Source organism: Triturus cristatus, chromosome 2_2 (assembly GCF_964204655.1).
Source record: "Triturus cristatus chromosome 2_2, aTriCri1.1, whole genome shotgun sequence".
Classification (NCBI taxonomy): domain Eukaryota; kingdom Metazoa; phylum Chordata; class Amphibia; order Caudata; family Salamandridae; genus Triturus; species Triturus cristatus.
This window is the reverse complement of record NC_140582.1, coordinates 60,107,997-60,122,453: the sequence shown is the minus strand read 5'-3', so window position 1 is coordinate 60,122,453 and position 14,457 is coordinate 60,107,997. Positions and strand designations below refer to the sequence as shown.

Genomic DNA, 14,457 nt, shown 5'->3' with positions numbered 1-14,457 from the left:
AAGTGGCTGATTCACTACAGTGACGGAGTCGGTTGCGGTTCCCTTCTCTGTGGCAACTGAAACAGCGGCTCCAGAAGCTGTACCCAGAGGTTGGAGAAGTCTTTGCAGTCCCTGAGACTTCAGAACAGGAGGCCAGCTCGATTTCAGGCCCTTGGAGATACTCAGCAAAAGTAAATAAAGTTCAGTCCAGTCCTTTCACTGCCCAAGGCAGGACCAGCAACTGCAGGCCAACCCAACAGAACAACAACACAGCAAAGAGGCAGTACACCTCCTGGCAGCTCTTCCAGCTCTTCTTCTTGGCAGGTTCTTTAATTCCAGCGAGTTCTAAAGTTTAGGGGTTTGGGCCCCACTTTTTATAGCCCAAACCCTTTGTCCTCCCAGGCAGAGAGTGTCTGAGCCCAGCCAGAACCAGTTCTGTCCTTTCTGGTGCAGTTTCCTGGCATGGGGTGGAGACAGCATTGTCAGAGGCAGACGAGGCCCATTCAGGTGAAAGGAAATCTCCTCCCCCTACTCTAAATGCAGTGCAGGTCTATTCAGCCCTTTCCTGACCCATCTAGACTCTCTGGAGCCACTGCTCCTCTCCAGCCCCTGTCATCCAAAACCCAGACAGTCAATCCACAAACCTAGCTGAGGCCTACTGGATGGCTGAGCAAAAAATATACCTACATTCTAAAAGTGGTATTTTCAAACACAGAATGTAAAAATCCCTTTCACTAAAAGATGCATCGTTAGATTCTGAGTTCAGGGATACTGAACGTTATTTCTCTACCTTGTCCCCAGGGCCAGTTATGTTTAAAGGATGTTATAAATAAACTCCCATTCTGTCCTATGGGAACAGGTTGCCTTGCCATAGTGAAAAACGAAATTGGCAGTAATTCACTATCAGGACACGCCACACACAGCAGAGCATGTCCTACCTTTCACATACACTGCACCCTGCCCACAGGGGTACCTTGGTCCTTACTTAGGGGTGACTGACATGTAAGAAAAGGCAAGGTTAGGGCCTGGCAAGTGGGTACACTTGCCATGTCGACATGGCAGTCCCAGACTGCACACAGGCTCTGCAATGGCAGGCCAGAGTTACATTTGCAGGCTGCTTGTGTGGGTGGCACAATCTAGTGCTGCAGTCCACTAGCAGCATTTGACATACAGGTCTTGGCACACTCAGTGCACTATTCTAGGGACTGACAAGTAAATCAAATATGCCAATCATGGAAACACCATTTCATAACACAATATACAATAGGAGCACTTGCACTTTAAAACTGATCAGCATTGAGAAAGTGCGCAGAGACACTAGTCCAGCAAAAACAGAGTCAAAACCGGGAGGTCAGAAAGCAAAATGACAGGGGAAACATGCCAAAAGATGCCAGATCTAACAGATATCTTTTGTGTTACCCTCAAGTATTTTTTCAGTGGTTCTGAATCCCTGCATCCATCCAGTTTATTCTTATGCTGCACTCCTTCAAAAGGTCGAGTCCTTCCTGGAGGTATATACCTAAGATCCAGCGTTTCTGGGCTGACAATCATTTTATTTTCTCTATCTCTGTCTTACTTACATTCTATTTTAGCCCTCTGATAGATCTTTTCTTTGTTGCACAGAGGAGAAAGAGTTAGCATTCCACGTCCTTTCAAATCAATCTTATTAGACAGTGCACACCGTTTGGCTACACAATGAGGACCAGGAATCGGTAGCCAAGTTTAAGAATGTTTATTACAAATTAATATTCAGGTTCAAATAGATCACTCTTGAAACCATGCAATAAAGATACACTGTGACAACAGGGAGGCCAAGCCACCTGAAGAAATTAATGCAAACAAGAATTAAACAAACAAGCAACTCTTTAGTTGCAATGCAAAACAATAACATCAGAATTTAATGCTCAGAAAACAATCACACTTGGTCTTTTCTATACATTAGTAATCTAACTCTTCCAAACACAGTCCAAGGCACAGGAATGATTTGAGTATCTAAAAAGTTCAGAAATCACGTATTAGCATCTCAGATGCTTGGTCAGGAGCCTTCGGTAGGTCAAGAATAAGTGCCAGCCGAAGCCACGCTTAGGGAAGTACTGATTGGGGCTTAGAGGTAAACCTCTCAAAGTCAACCTCTCAAAGTCCATTCAAGGGACAGTGGAGAATCATGAAAGGGGCCGGGTAGGAGTCCAAGGCAGGTTCTGCATAGAATCTGCAGAAAGGGGTTCAGCAAAGAAGTCCAGCATAGAGTCCTCAAGCGCTCCAGGCGCAGGTATCCAAAGTCTGCCAAGATGAGTGACATATTATAATCCAACGGTACACCCCCTTGATCACATTCTTGTCAAATGTCCATTGCATTATTTTCATTCTTTATGTTGAAGACTGCAACATCCTGGCAAAGTCATATCCTAGATACGGGAACGACATCTCTTTCTCACAGCCTGGTTAGGATACAATGGTGCTTTCATTAGCGTCCTGGTTGCTCGTGGCCTCTGTCAAGCTCTGTTTTCAGGCAATGTATCAAATTCTAGTACAGAAATGTATCTATGTTAAACTAACAATGCATGTGAATGCCAGCAAGAAATGTTGATTTAGCAGAAAACTAGCACAGTAATTTATGAAATGCTGCAAGTAGAAATACAGGCCTAAATTATAATGTCAATTTAATCATTGAACTGTATGTCGCACATTTAACATGTGGGTGCACAAATTAACATTAATGAATATAAGCTCTTTAATACATTTTAGTTCATATTGCATAAAACATACTGTAAATAATCAAATTACTCAAAGGTAAGTATGACTGAGAACTGCGTTTGAATGAGCATACATGTAACATTAATGCATATATTACATTTTTATTATTGTTTAGCTTGCAGTAGTCTTGTACATATATGAAGATGGTTGATAACTAATAATTAAGGCCTCATTACGATACCGGACGGACTAACCATCCGCCCGCCGTGGTCGGATTCCGACCACCGAGGCTGCGGACAAGTCTCTGTCGCATTACGATGCATGCAGCCTTAATCTCAGACTGCCGCAGTCGGAAATCCATCAGCTGGAGCACGGCGGCCGGAAAGCCATTGGTATGGAGCAGGACAATCGGAAAGTACTGGACATATATTGTGGCTCTCAAATGTCCCGGCATGGTGCACGGTGGTCTTCGAACACCTTGCCTGGAGAGTGGCAGTCCCTAAGCTTGGCCCATGAACCACGGTGGTCGCAAAGCGTGTCTATTGGAAGATTTGAAAAATAAAACCACTGATGGCTATTTCCAAAGTGGACACACCTACAATTCAAAGTACAAAATCACCCCATCCCATGTCATGATCCTTTACCACTACACTCCAGCACAGCAAGATACCATTTGTTGAGAAGGCTCCCCTGATAGCACAATTCCATCACAGACTTCACACATATTTTATGCACTTGTCACTTTATCATTCCTTGGTCTGATCACATTGTCCATTTCCTTCACTGTCACACACCTTGTTGATTGTTTTTATTGCACAATTCCACCAGTTAAAAATCCATGTTTTACAGACACCGAGTTGACAGTGCTGGTGGATGAAATCATTAGAGTAGAGTCACAAATCTTTGGAACCCCAAGTCCAACAAACTTCTCTCAATCGAAGAAATGAACGGTGAATGCTGTTGGTACCATGATTCGCACAAAGGAGGACATCAGGGAGAGGTGCACGACCTGAGGATGAGGAACAAGAGACTGGCTTCCAGGCACCACCTTGCGGCACTCAAAACCGACAGTGGTCCTCCCGGACCACTATTGGAGCTCCCACCCTGGGAAGAGAAGGTGCTCGCCATCCTGCATTCAGAAGGCTTGATCGGAATACCTGGGCGATTGGAGACTGGAAAGCAACACCTCAATAACTGTTGTCACAACATATCTATCTTTAAATGCATGCATCCTAGCTCTTGCCATAGTAATGTCCATCTGCTGTACAAACAGGAATTAGGCCCTGTTGCTTGCATACCAAAGGCTTCCTTTGGTTAACTAAATTCAAAGTATAAATCGTAACAAACACCCAAACACGTATTCTCTCACCATTTGTACAAAAGGAAGTCTAATTGTAAACTGAGGGCCAAAACACAAAGAATAGAAAATATATATTTCTTTTATTCTTATTTTTGTTAAAAAAACAAATAAAAACATATGTAAATCAGTTACAAATTAAAACAACATCATAAGACGTTACATAGATATACATTTAATAGATCAATAAATTGGAATTTTACTAAGTGTTACTACAAAGAAACAACCAAATTGTCGATACGCATTTCAATAAAGCAACAAATCATATAAACAACAAAACATATGCACACAAAAGACAGCACACTATGTCATGGAGAGTATGCAAGGAAAGACAGTACAGTTTGTCATATAAACCACACATCCGTGTTAAAACGTTGAACCAGGAACCCGATAAATTGTGTCCGATACAATAACTGTAGTTCCAGCCACTCCACGGATTGTGTTTTCAAACGTCAAAGCGTTTCGATGGTCAGATTCACTTTACACCATCTTTTTCAAGACCCAACATATGACTCCCATAACATCTATCTGATGTCAATATTAGATTGTGCACCTTTTGTTCTACGCTCAGTTGTTATGCCTCTACTACAAGTGAAGATTTTCTTGAAACGCCACGGTTAGCGTATCTACGCATCGGACCACTTATTAAAAGGCCAAATTGATGAAGGGCGCAGAGCAAGTGGCTTTTACTGATAAATAAGGATTTGAAGTTACATCAGGAAGAAAACATATCGTCATCCGATTTTTTAATCATCTGCATTATTTAACAGACTATAACAAGATTTGTCCATGCGAAGGGTCACGGATAGGAGGGTGGCAGACTTCTTATCGTAGTTGGAAGATCTTTTATAAAAAAGGTATCCATGGGAATGTGTAATACAATCTTTGGGCAGCTTTTTGCAGAAGATTGACCCTCTTCAAAAAATAGTGGGATCAAGTTAATAAAAAGGAACCATTTAGGCCATGTTATCGTGTTCACGTCTAGTAGAGGCATAACAACTGAGCGTAGAACAAAAGGTGCACGATCTAATATTGACATCAAATAGAAGTTATGGAAGTCATATGTTGGGTCACAGTCCACTTCTGGAGTACACAGTAGATGTCCAAATGTCACCTATACCAATAAACAACTATTAAGCAAGCATGTATCAAGATCTACCTCCACAAATATACTGTGCACAGATTGTTTCATACCTGTACATATCAAACAGGTAGCCAGCAACAAACTCACATCATCAGAACTGCAGTCACTGTGACAAGCTAAGTAGTTACAATTTATATCATACTTACATTCATGAGAAGAAGTTGTTGATGACCACTTGATGCAAGTCAACTCTTCCCTCTTCACCACTATCATCATCATTTGACTTTTCAGGATCATCACCCTGTGGCACCTGCTGGTCTCCATCCTCTGCTATGAGAGGGATGTTCCGTCGCAGTGTGAGGTTGTGGCGCATAGAGCAGGCCATGGTGACCTGAAACACCTTCCTGGGTGAGTGGAGGAGGGCCCCCCAGTCTGGTCCAGACATCTAAATCTGGCCTTCAGGAGCCCAAAAGCCTGCTCCATTGTCCAGTTGTATTCTTCCATGGGCCTAACTGAAGCGGACTTCTCACCTGGCGTTATTGGATTCCTCTGCAGTGTCATTAACCATGGGCAGTTGGGATATGCTCAGTCTCTTAGATTGAAGACAAACAGAAGTTCTAAAAATGTTAAAACACTTTGTGATCATGCAACCTGACATCACACACACACAAGGGTTGGACACATCATACTCACCAATAAGCCAGGCCCTCTCCGGTAGTACTTGTGACATTAGCTGGGGCATGGTGCTGTTCCGCAGTACCAAGTAGTCATGGGCAGAACCGGGGAATCCAGTCCATCTGGGCGAGATGTATAAATTTCCTAAATAAACCACATGCACTCGTATAGAATGGAAGTACTTCCTGTTCCTATAGACCTGTTTATTGGCCTGTGGTGCCCACAAGGCAATATATGTGCCTAATCCATAAAAGTCTCCCTTCACACTGGCCAAATCTTCAAGCCAGGGGAACTGAATATAGCTGTCCACGTGTCTCACCATCGCTGCAAGTACATCACGCATTACTCCACTAGACATAGGTTGTGACATTCCTCCAGATGTGGCCACAGTGTACTGAAAGGAACCTGTGGCAAAGAAATGCAGTGCTGCTATGACTTTCACCATTGGTGTCAAAGCCATGGGATAGTGTCGTTGAAGATATAAATCAGGTTCCAACGGGGCACATAAATCTTGTATTGTCTGCCTTTTAAGACTGAAGTCTTGGATTACGTCTCTTTATTCCATAGTTAGGAGGTCTGGGAATGGCCGGTATACCGGAGGCTGTCTCCTTTCTCTGACATTGAACCTATATGTGAAATAGAGACACATTAGGATACAGGTCACAGTGTCCACGCTAACATTTACCAAGACTCACCCAAAAGTGATGTGAAAATACTTTAATGCATATGTGAGCATGTCCACAGCAGTTTACTTCACTTTCTGTACCACAAAATACTTTCATACATGGATAGTTCTTGTATGATGAAGGTGAATGAGATGTGTTACACATAGCTGGATGCTACATTTCCACCAGTGGCCACTGTTATGGGAGAGCCCATTCCATGTGGAAGACAACCAAAAGTGTCACATACACATATCACATGTCAATATAATTACTGCAGTCAGCAGGATGATTAAGATGCACTGCTTTTCATAAACCTTGCAGCCATAATCACTAATCTGGAGAACACATGTGTCTGTATCAGCACTGTGCATATCTTGGACAATTCTTAGGTATGGTGGACTCTGCCATGTATTGGAGTCTGCATTGCATACATTACTTCCATTTCTGCTTTTGTATACGGCCCTGTGGTAAACACATGTACATGCACAGTCATGTTCAAAAAAGACGTGTGAGCAAAGGTATAGACAAGAGAATGGCATTATACATCACATGTGTGATGTTACTACATACATATATTGTTGAATATGTATGTAGAAAACAGTTTCATGATGTCGATTTCAACACTGACAAGTTGGAGGTCCAAACTCTCCCATGAGACATTCAGGAAAGCTGACTGCCAGCTGATGTGAACTGTGCGGTAGGCGGAGTTGACCACGGCAGTCACAGCCATTGGCTACCTTTGTAAAATGCGACCTTCGTGGTTTGAGTGATGTTTTCGCAGACAGGAATGATCGACTAAGTGGATGCCTGAGTTAGCCAATGGGACATGCCCAATCGGTGAGAGCAGGCTGATTTGAACCGTGTGGTGGGCAGATTCGACCACGACAGTCACAGCATTGGCTAACGTTGTAAAATGTGACTGCCTCGGTTCAATGTACATGGTCGTCTACACAGAAGACTGGCTGCGTGTTGTAATTAACGGTTGTGGCTTGGAAAAATCAACACTTGCTTCCAGACACTGCTGCCTACTACACCTCCTCATCTTCAGCTGCTGTTTTCCACCTCTGGAAGATGCCATGACATGCTGTACAGGGCAGTGGGCCCCTCCCTTCACTCCAGAGGAGCTCCAGACACTGGTAGAAGGTGCCCTTCCCCTGTAGCGTCAGTTCTGCTGATATCATTTTTACTCCTTATGGATTAACCTAGTAAAGCCCATGAACCATATTGTGGATCATATTCTCATACTGATGTCAATATATTGTAATTATGATGTGATGGCCACAACATAGGACTTCAGCAGTTATGGTACATGTGGCACTGCTATTTGTAGAGGTAACAGATTTAAAGGTGATATGCATACACTCCTGAATCATACACCAGTTGAATTCACATAGCTATGCATAAATGGACCTATTGTGTGACAATGCTGACTTTGCTTATCCTGTTATGGCAGATTTCAGGAACAAATGTGTGGCTTTAGTCTCAAATGCGAGTATGTGTCCTGTGAGTTGGTTTTTATGGGACATGTGATCTAACTGTACAGTCCCAACAAGTGCACAGCACAGAAGGCATTGCCAATCTGTCTTCAGTCAGGTACCAAGACCTTACAGAGCCCTTCACAGTGACCCGCTACGATAATGTAACATATAGCATGGCGCTAGATGCACTACGAGGTATGGTATATGTGGCCATGTGATGGCCATTCTGGTATAGTGTGCTCAGCATGCTGTGATCAAACACTGACATTGATATGTGCCTTGCATGCACCATAGCCCAGACTGGTGCAGAGTGTATTACCCAATGTAACAGATTCACAAAGTACTCCCCCTCTAGATCTTCAGATTCTCAGATGTGGGCTGAAACAGTGATATAGGAACATGAGTTGGCATTAATGCATAAAGGGGGAGTCTTACTAAAAAGTCACGCAACGCAGCGCAACCCCCCGCGAGTCTGAGCTGCGTTGCGCGACAGGGAGGGAGCAGGAGAGCACCATCTCTTCAAAGATATGGCTATCTCCTCCTCTTTCCCTTGCGGGGATTACAGCTGCTGTGCACGCTGCACACACCTTAGCGCCGCAGCACTAGGGTATGTGCATGAGTCTAGCATAGGTTTTGTACAGGAAGGGTACCCTTCCTGTACAGAAACCTATGCTTGACACAAGGGAAAGCTTTTCCCACTTTGTATGCATGCTGCCCAGTGTAGCACGCATGTAAAGTCGGAAAAGGAAGGAGAAATTAAAGCATTTCTTCTTCGTTGCGCCTGGTTGAAAAGGGCGCAGTTTTCTCATGCTAAACCAAATCTACTGTTTTTAGTAAATTGGGTTTAGCGTGAGAAACCTTGGGTGGTTGCATGGAAACGCCCAGGCACCACCCTTGGTACGCCCCCATGGCGCAAAGTAACGCGAAGCAGCGCAATGCGCTGCTTCAAATTACTTTTAAGTTATTTCCAGTGCTAAACAAGTTTAGTGCTGGAAAATAAATTACAAAAAAAGATTTTGCGTCGTTTTGTGTCACTTTTGTGATGCAAACACGACGCAAAAGCTCGGCAAAACTCCCCCCAGGGAGACTAGGTTGGGTATGGTGCAAGATGAGAGCCCCACACCAGAGACTACTGTCCATGGGCCCATTCTGTCAGTGTTTGTCATTGCCTTAGCACAGGCCCTTTACTCTCACATGCCTTGGATCTTACCAGATATAAGAGTGATGCTACCATTGTACAGGATCTTTGTTTATAACAAATATTATCACATCTGATAGTTTGGCACATCTGCAGTGCTGTTCCACAGTGCATCACCAATTGTTTGAAAATTTGCAATTGTGCATTATGTACAATGATATGTAGATACCGTCCAATACACACCTTACCACATACGGCATACAGTGTGTTCTGTGATCTTAGGACTCAACACACAGACACTTGGAGACATAGTCGGAGGTTCACATCAGAAATCTACATGTCCACTGATTTTTTTTTTTTTGTATCTCTTTATTGCCATTTTATAATTTATGTACATACAGTGAAAGGGAATGCAAAGAAATATTGACAGTGTAAGGTATCAACAACAAACAGCAGGAAGACATTTTGCATGAATATACTCGGGTTAATTCCTAGTAAGGCATGTGTCCATTAATGAACTGCTGTTGTTTATGTCAGGTTTACAAGTCCTGAGTTAGACCCTTGTTAAGAATTTGTAGTCCGTGTGTCTTCAACTTAAGCAACTTGGCCAGCGCCAGATCACCAGCACAGCTGAAAGCCAAGTATGTTGAACAAACCAAACATAACAGAGTTGCCTAGTCTTTTCTCAGTCCCTTACATTTGTGACCCCCCACAGCCTCCCGACCACGCATCTACATGTCTACTGATCCACAGACTTTAAACTATCATTTGCAGAATGCATGGCAGCCCTCTGGTTTTTGAGAGCCCAAAGTTTGCATGGTAGTAGTGATGTTTTAGCCAGTGAGATTGAAGTTATTTGTCCTGACTGTACAGGTGTCAGTCCATGGCTGCAAAACAAGTGTAGCCTTCTAGCGGACACATTGGTGTGCTATGTTGTGTTGTAACACCTGTCACAGCAGATGTGTTGAGGGCCATGGGTACATGATTTCAGAGGTGCTGCGTAGTGAGTATAGCCATAATAAGGATGGAGGGTAGTACGTAGAGGAAATTTAAATTGAGCATTAATGGATTTTCTGTAGGGTAGCATGTTTACTTCAAACATATCATGTGTGCAATGTTGGGAGATGTCTATGCTAGCTGTGTAGTAGCTCTGTGTCACCCTAGCTGATAACCTATATCTTGCGTGTCCACTCAGTGTCTTCATCTATTGCATCCATACAGGTCACAGCCCATCTTAAGAGGTCAATGTGGTAAGCCATCGCCTAGAGGTTACGGACCATGGAGGTTGTTTGTCGGCGCAGTGGTCACTGCAAGAAAAGGTAGGAGTACCTGAGATGTTGGACCAGGAAGATCATAGAGGTCCAGCTGGGGCTGTCCTCCCCAGGCAGAAGGGGCGCTCACCGAACCCTGACCCCTCTAATGTCCTGAAACCTGGTGGTGGCATACCCAGACCTTGATGGGCAGTGGAGAGCCCAACAGCAGCTAGTAGGGGGTGAGTGTTATGTAATGCATGACTATCTATTTTTCACACAGGCAGCTATTGACCATTTAATGAGGAAGATGACTCATCTCCCACACAATGTGAAATGTGTTGCATGTTAAGGTCTGGTAGTAGGAGCATGGTGTTCATCTTTGACTATTGTACAGGTGACCATGAACTAAGCATGCTGAAGTCACACGTGTGTTCATTGTTGAGCAGCCACTTGTCTGCCTATTTGCTGAGATGAACAATCTCATCTTTGAAAGTAATGTCTGACAGTACTCCCAAACAGGCCACTTATCAGCCTTGTATCTTGAGTGATGCTCCCGCACTACTGTGTCTCTGTTGGTGGTGGACCACTCACTTATGGCATGTGATACAATGCACTCTGAATGCAGGCACTGAGCACCAAATCCCCTAGGTAAGAGGAGAATGTAGAGTAATGTGAGTTGGCAAACATCACTGATGGGATATATTTTGTTGCCTACATGCTGGCATGCGTACATTTACATGTTGTACTGCCACATGTACATCTGCTCCATACATGATAAAGAGGGTCTACAAGTTGTTTTGACATCCCACATTATTTCATATGTTGGCCTATGTGTACATGACAATGTAAGTAAGTGATGGGTATACAGAATATGTGTTACCACATACTGTAGTGTTTAGACATGGGTGGGTAAGTCACACATACCCATTGTCGGACATCATTACCCAGGTAAAATGTGGAAGCAATGACGCATATGGTTCTAAAACGTCCAAGACTTTCGGGCAATGTTCTATTGCATGCCATTGTGAAGTCTGCATGCAGTCAGGAGGTACGCATATGTGCATCTGTGTAGGCTCAGTCTGTGGCTGGTGATTTAGCTCAGGGAGTGGTATGCTGACATGTTGGGGTCATGTGTGTGTCACCACTTAGTGTTACATCGGTATTTGTGGTGAAATGTACAGTAAATCCACTTCCCTGTGGACATGAGTAAGACCTCTTTAAGGACTATACATTTCCTATGCCTCATGTACTACATATGTTCTGATGTCATTGGGGATTTTGTTTTTCTAAAAGGTGGGTTCACATGAGGTAATCTAGACAGGGGATGTTTCTAGGCAGACTCATGTATAATGGACATTTGTCCTGATAACTAAAACCAAATAGAGCCACTATGTCTCCATTATACTCTTCTGTGCTACATGTGACACCTAGCTAGGCTATTCATGTCAATCTGTCCACTTCATCATCTGGCAGCGGACAGAATTCTAAGTGTCTCTTGTAAAGTCTGAACATTGTGGAATGGGCGCTTCCATGTCATGTCATGTCATTGGTGTTACTCACAAGATACAGCTACTTCTCTGTAGCAGGGGTCCAGCTGTCTGTCCTACATGTAGTGTGTTGGGGAAACATGAGCAATAGCGGATTGCAGGGCCTTGTGTCGATGGGTAGGTATACCTTCTATGTGGACATCCCATTTGATGATATCAGGACATTTTGGTATGAGCCAAGGTGGACAGGATGATGACATCATTTGATACACACATGAGGCTGGATTTAGGATATGGCCACACATGCAGTTGGAGCAATGATGATATCAGGAAACTTTGGTATGAGCCAAGGACCTAGGTGGACAGGGTGATGACATCATTTGATATACGCATGAGGCTGGATTTAGGACACACATATGCAGTTGGAGCAAACTGTGATGAAGATATCATTATATGTGACTGTGCACAGCTCATGTACCATTCATACATGTTTTCATAGCAATGTTGGGCCCAGTGTAGTTATCCTAGACAATTTGGATTCCGTGCTATTGTGAATGTGTTGTGTTATGATATGCTTGCCTAGTTTGTTCAGGCTATTGCAACTCACATATTTATCTTCTTGTTTCTGCATGTACCCAGGGCAGCGGAAGAGACAGGGCCAAGACATGTGGGGATGCAGCTGGCCACAGTGGTTTCCTTCAACCCAGTGACATTGAAGGACCCAGTGGCCCAAATGGTGGTGGCAGTGTCACGGAGGAGCAACATCGCGTCTCTACAGCAACATCTTCGTCAAGTTCCAGTGTATGCACGCAGGTGCTGGTGGTGGACTCCCCTGGACCTCAGTCCGCTACATCCTTGACCGCCACTCCCTACCATCTCCACACTCCCTGCTGCTCCCCAATTATTAGTCCGGGCCTGCTCCCCTAAGCAGGGGAGTCTCCTTCCTCCCAGGCACCTCACCCCCTGCCTCTGTCTTCCCTACTGCCCTGAGTGTGTAGGCTATTGACCTGCTGAGGCAAATCTCTCTTGGGCAGAGCAGTGCTGAATGTCCTCCAGGTGCAAATATCCCAGCGAAACTTGATGGGGTTGTACCTGGAAGGCATTCACGCTGACATGTTTGCCCTACAGTGTTCATTGAAGGCTCTGATTTCCACACTTACTGCAGCCTTCCAACATTCCCAGCTTTCCACCCCACCTACTTCCCCTTCCCCCACCACTATCCCTATCCCCCTACCTGCCCAAAGCGCACACAAACTTCACTCATGCACATCAAAAGTCACACGCATAACACGCACAGACAAACGTAAGATGGCGAAAACAAGAACACCCACTCACCATGTAGTCACCACACTCACCCCCACATCCACTGACTTACACACAGACACCATACCTACAGCCGCAGCCACTTCCACCATCACACAGACACCACACGCACAGCTGCAGCCACAGACACTTCCACCATCACACAAACACCACATCCACAGACACTTCCACCATCACACAGACAGACACTACACCCACATCCACAGACACTTCCACCATCACACAGACAGCACAGCCACAAACACTTCCACCATCACACAGATAGACACCACACCCACAACACCAGCCACAGAGACATCACACACTTCCAAGCACCAGAAACATTCCACAGCCAAACATAAATCAGACACACAGAAACATGCATGCACTGCATGTACATCAACACTTCAGACCTCACATCCCTCTACCTCCAAGACCCAACCTCTTGCCATTCCTCACCCCCAGCCTTTCAAAACTCTTACCCTGTGAGCCCTTGACCATGTCCCTGCCACGCCTGCCCCCTCACCCAAAAAGTCTGGCTTCCACCCCGACCCTTCCCCATTAACACCCTAAAACCTGCCCACTCCACCACTAAGCACACCCCTACTACCAAAGGGGGTAAAAATGCAACCCCACCGGTCCGGATTTCGAGACACCCCCTCCCAAAACCAAAAGGTTTTCTTCCCTTATCCACCCCAGAGATTTTAGGAAGAAGAGTCCACCCTCCTTGTTCCACTCACTACTCTAAAAGGGTAAAAAAAATCCCAAGGATGATATGGCACAGTCCTCCAAAACCTGAGGCCAGCTCTCCCACACCAGAATCCAGGCCTATCAAGCCCGAGCCCATCACTCCTACTGACCTACCCAACCCTCCCAATCTCAAGACAAATCCTCCCAGGCCCTACCCAGCCCCCCAATCCAAACCACAGTCCACCCCAATAACTTTAAAGAATTGCCTGGACTGCCCATTGGATGCTGCTTTCCTGCTGAAGTTTCCCTAGCAGTGTTCTTGTTGGCAAGCGTTATGGCACAGCAGTGTGCTGGACCACATGGGCAATTTTGGACTGGCTATTGGCCTTTGTTGCATCACACTGAGGAATTTGTCTGAATAAAGAAGGAATAGTTCATGTTGACCTTTGCTGTGCATTTGCTACTGATGCTATTTGTTGTTCTTGACTTTTTGGGGATGTTTGACAACAGCTGGGTTTGTTTCCCCATGATAGCTGTTTCATTTCCAGTGGTAAGTCAAGTCAAGCCTTGGAACAAGTTATGGAGTGACAGAGGACGAGGGTCAATGTTCTATGCTTTCATGAGTGAGAAACATTCCAATTGTGGCATACATTGA

At 44.6% G+C, this 14,457-nt stretch overlaps 1 protein-coding gene across 1 annotated transcript in view; it reads right to left on the bottom strand.

Annotated features, from left to right (window-relative positions):
• Nucleotides 1-5,198: 5,198 nt before the first annotated feature.
• Nucleotides 5,199-14,457, bottom strand: part of LOC146861836 (endogenous retrovirus group PABLB member 1 Env polyprotein-like) — a 406,860-nt gene continuing 397,601 nt past the window's right edge. Inside the window, exon 3 of the transcript XR_014978062.1 lies at nt 5,199-6,415. The gene's annotated coding sequence lies outside the window, so the exon portion shown is untranslated. The remainder of the gene's footprint in view (nt 6,416-14,457) is intronic.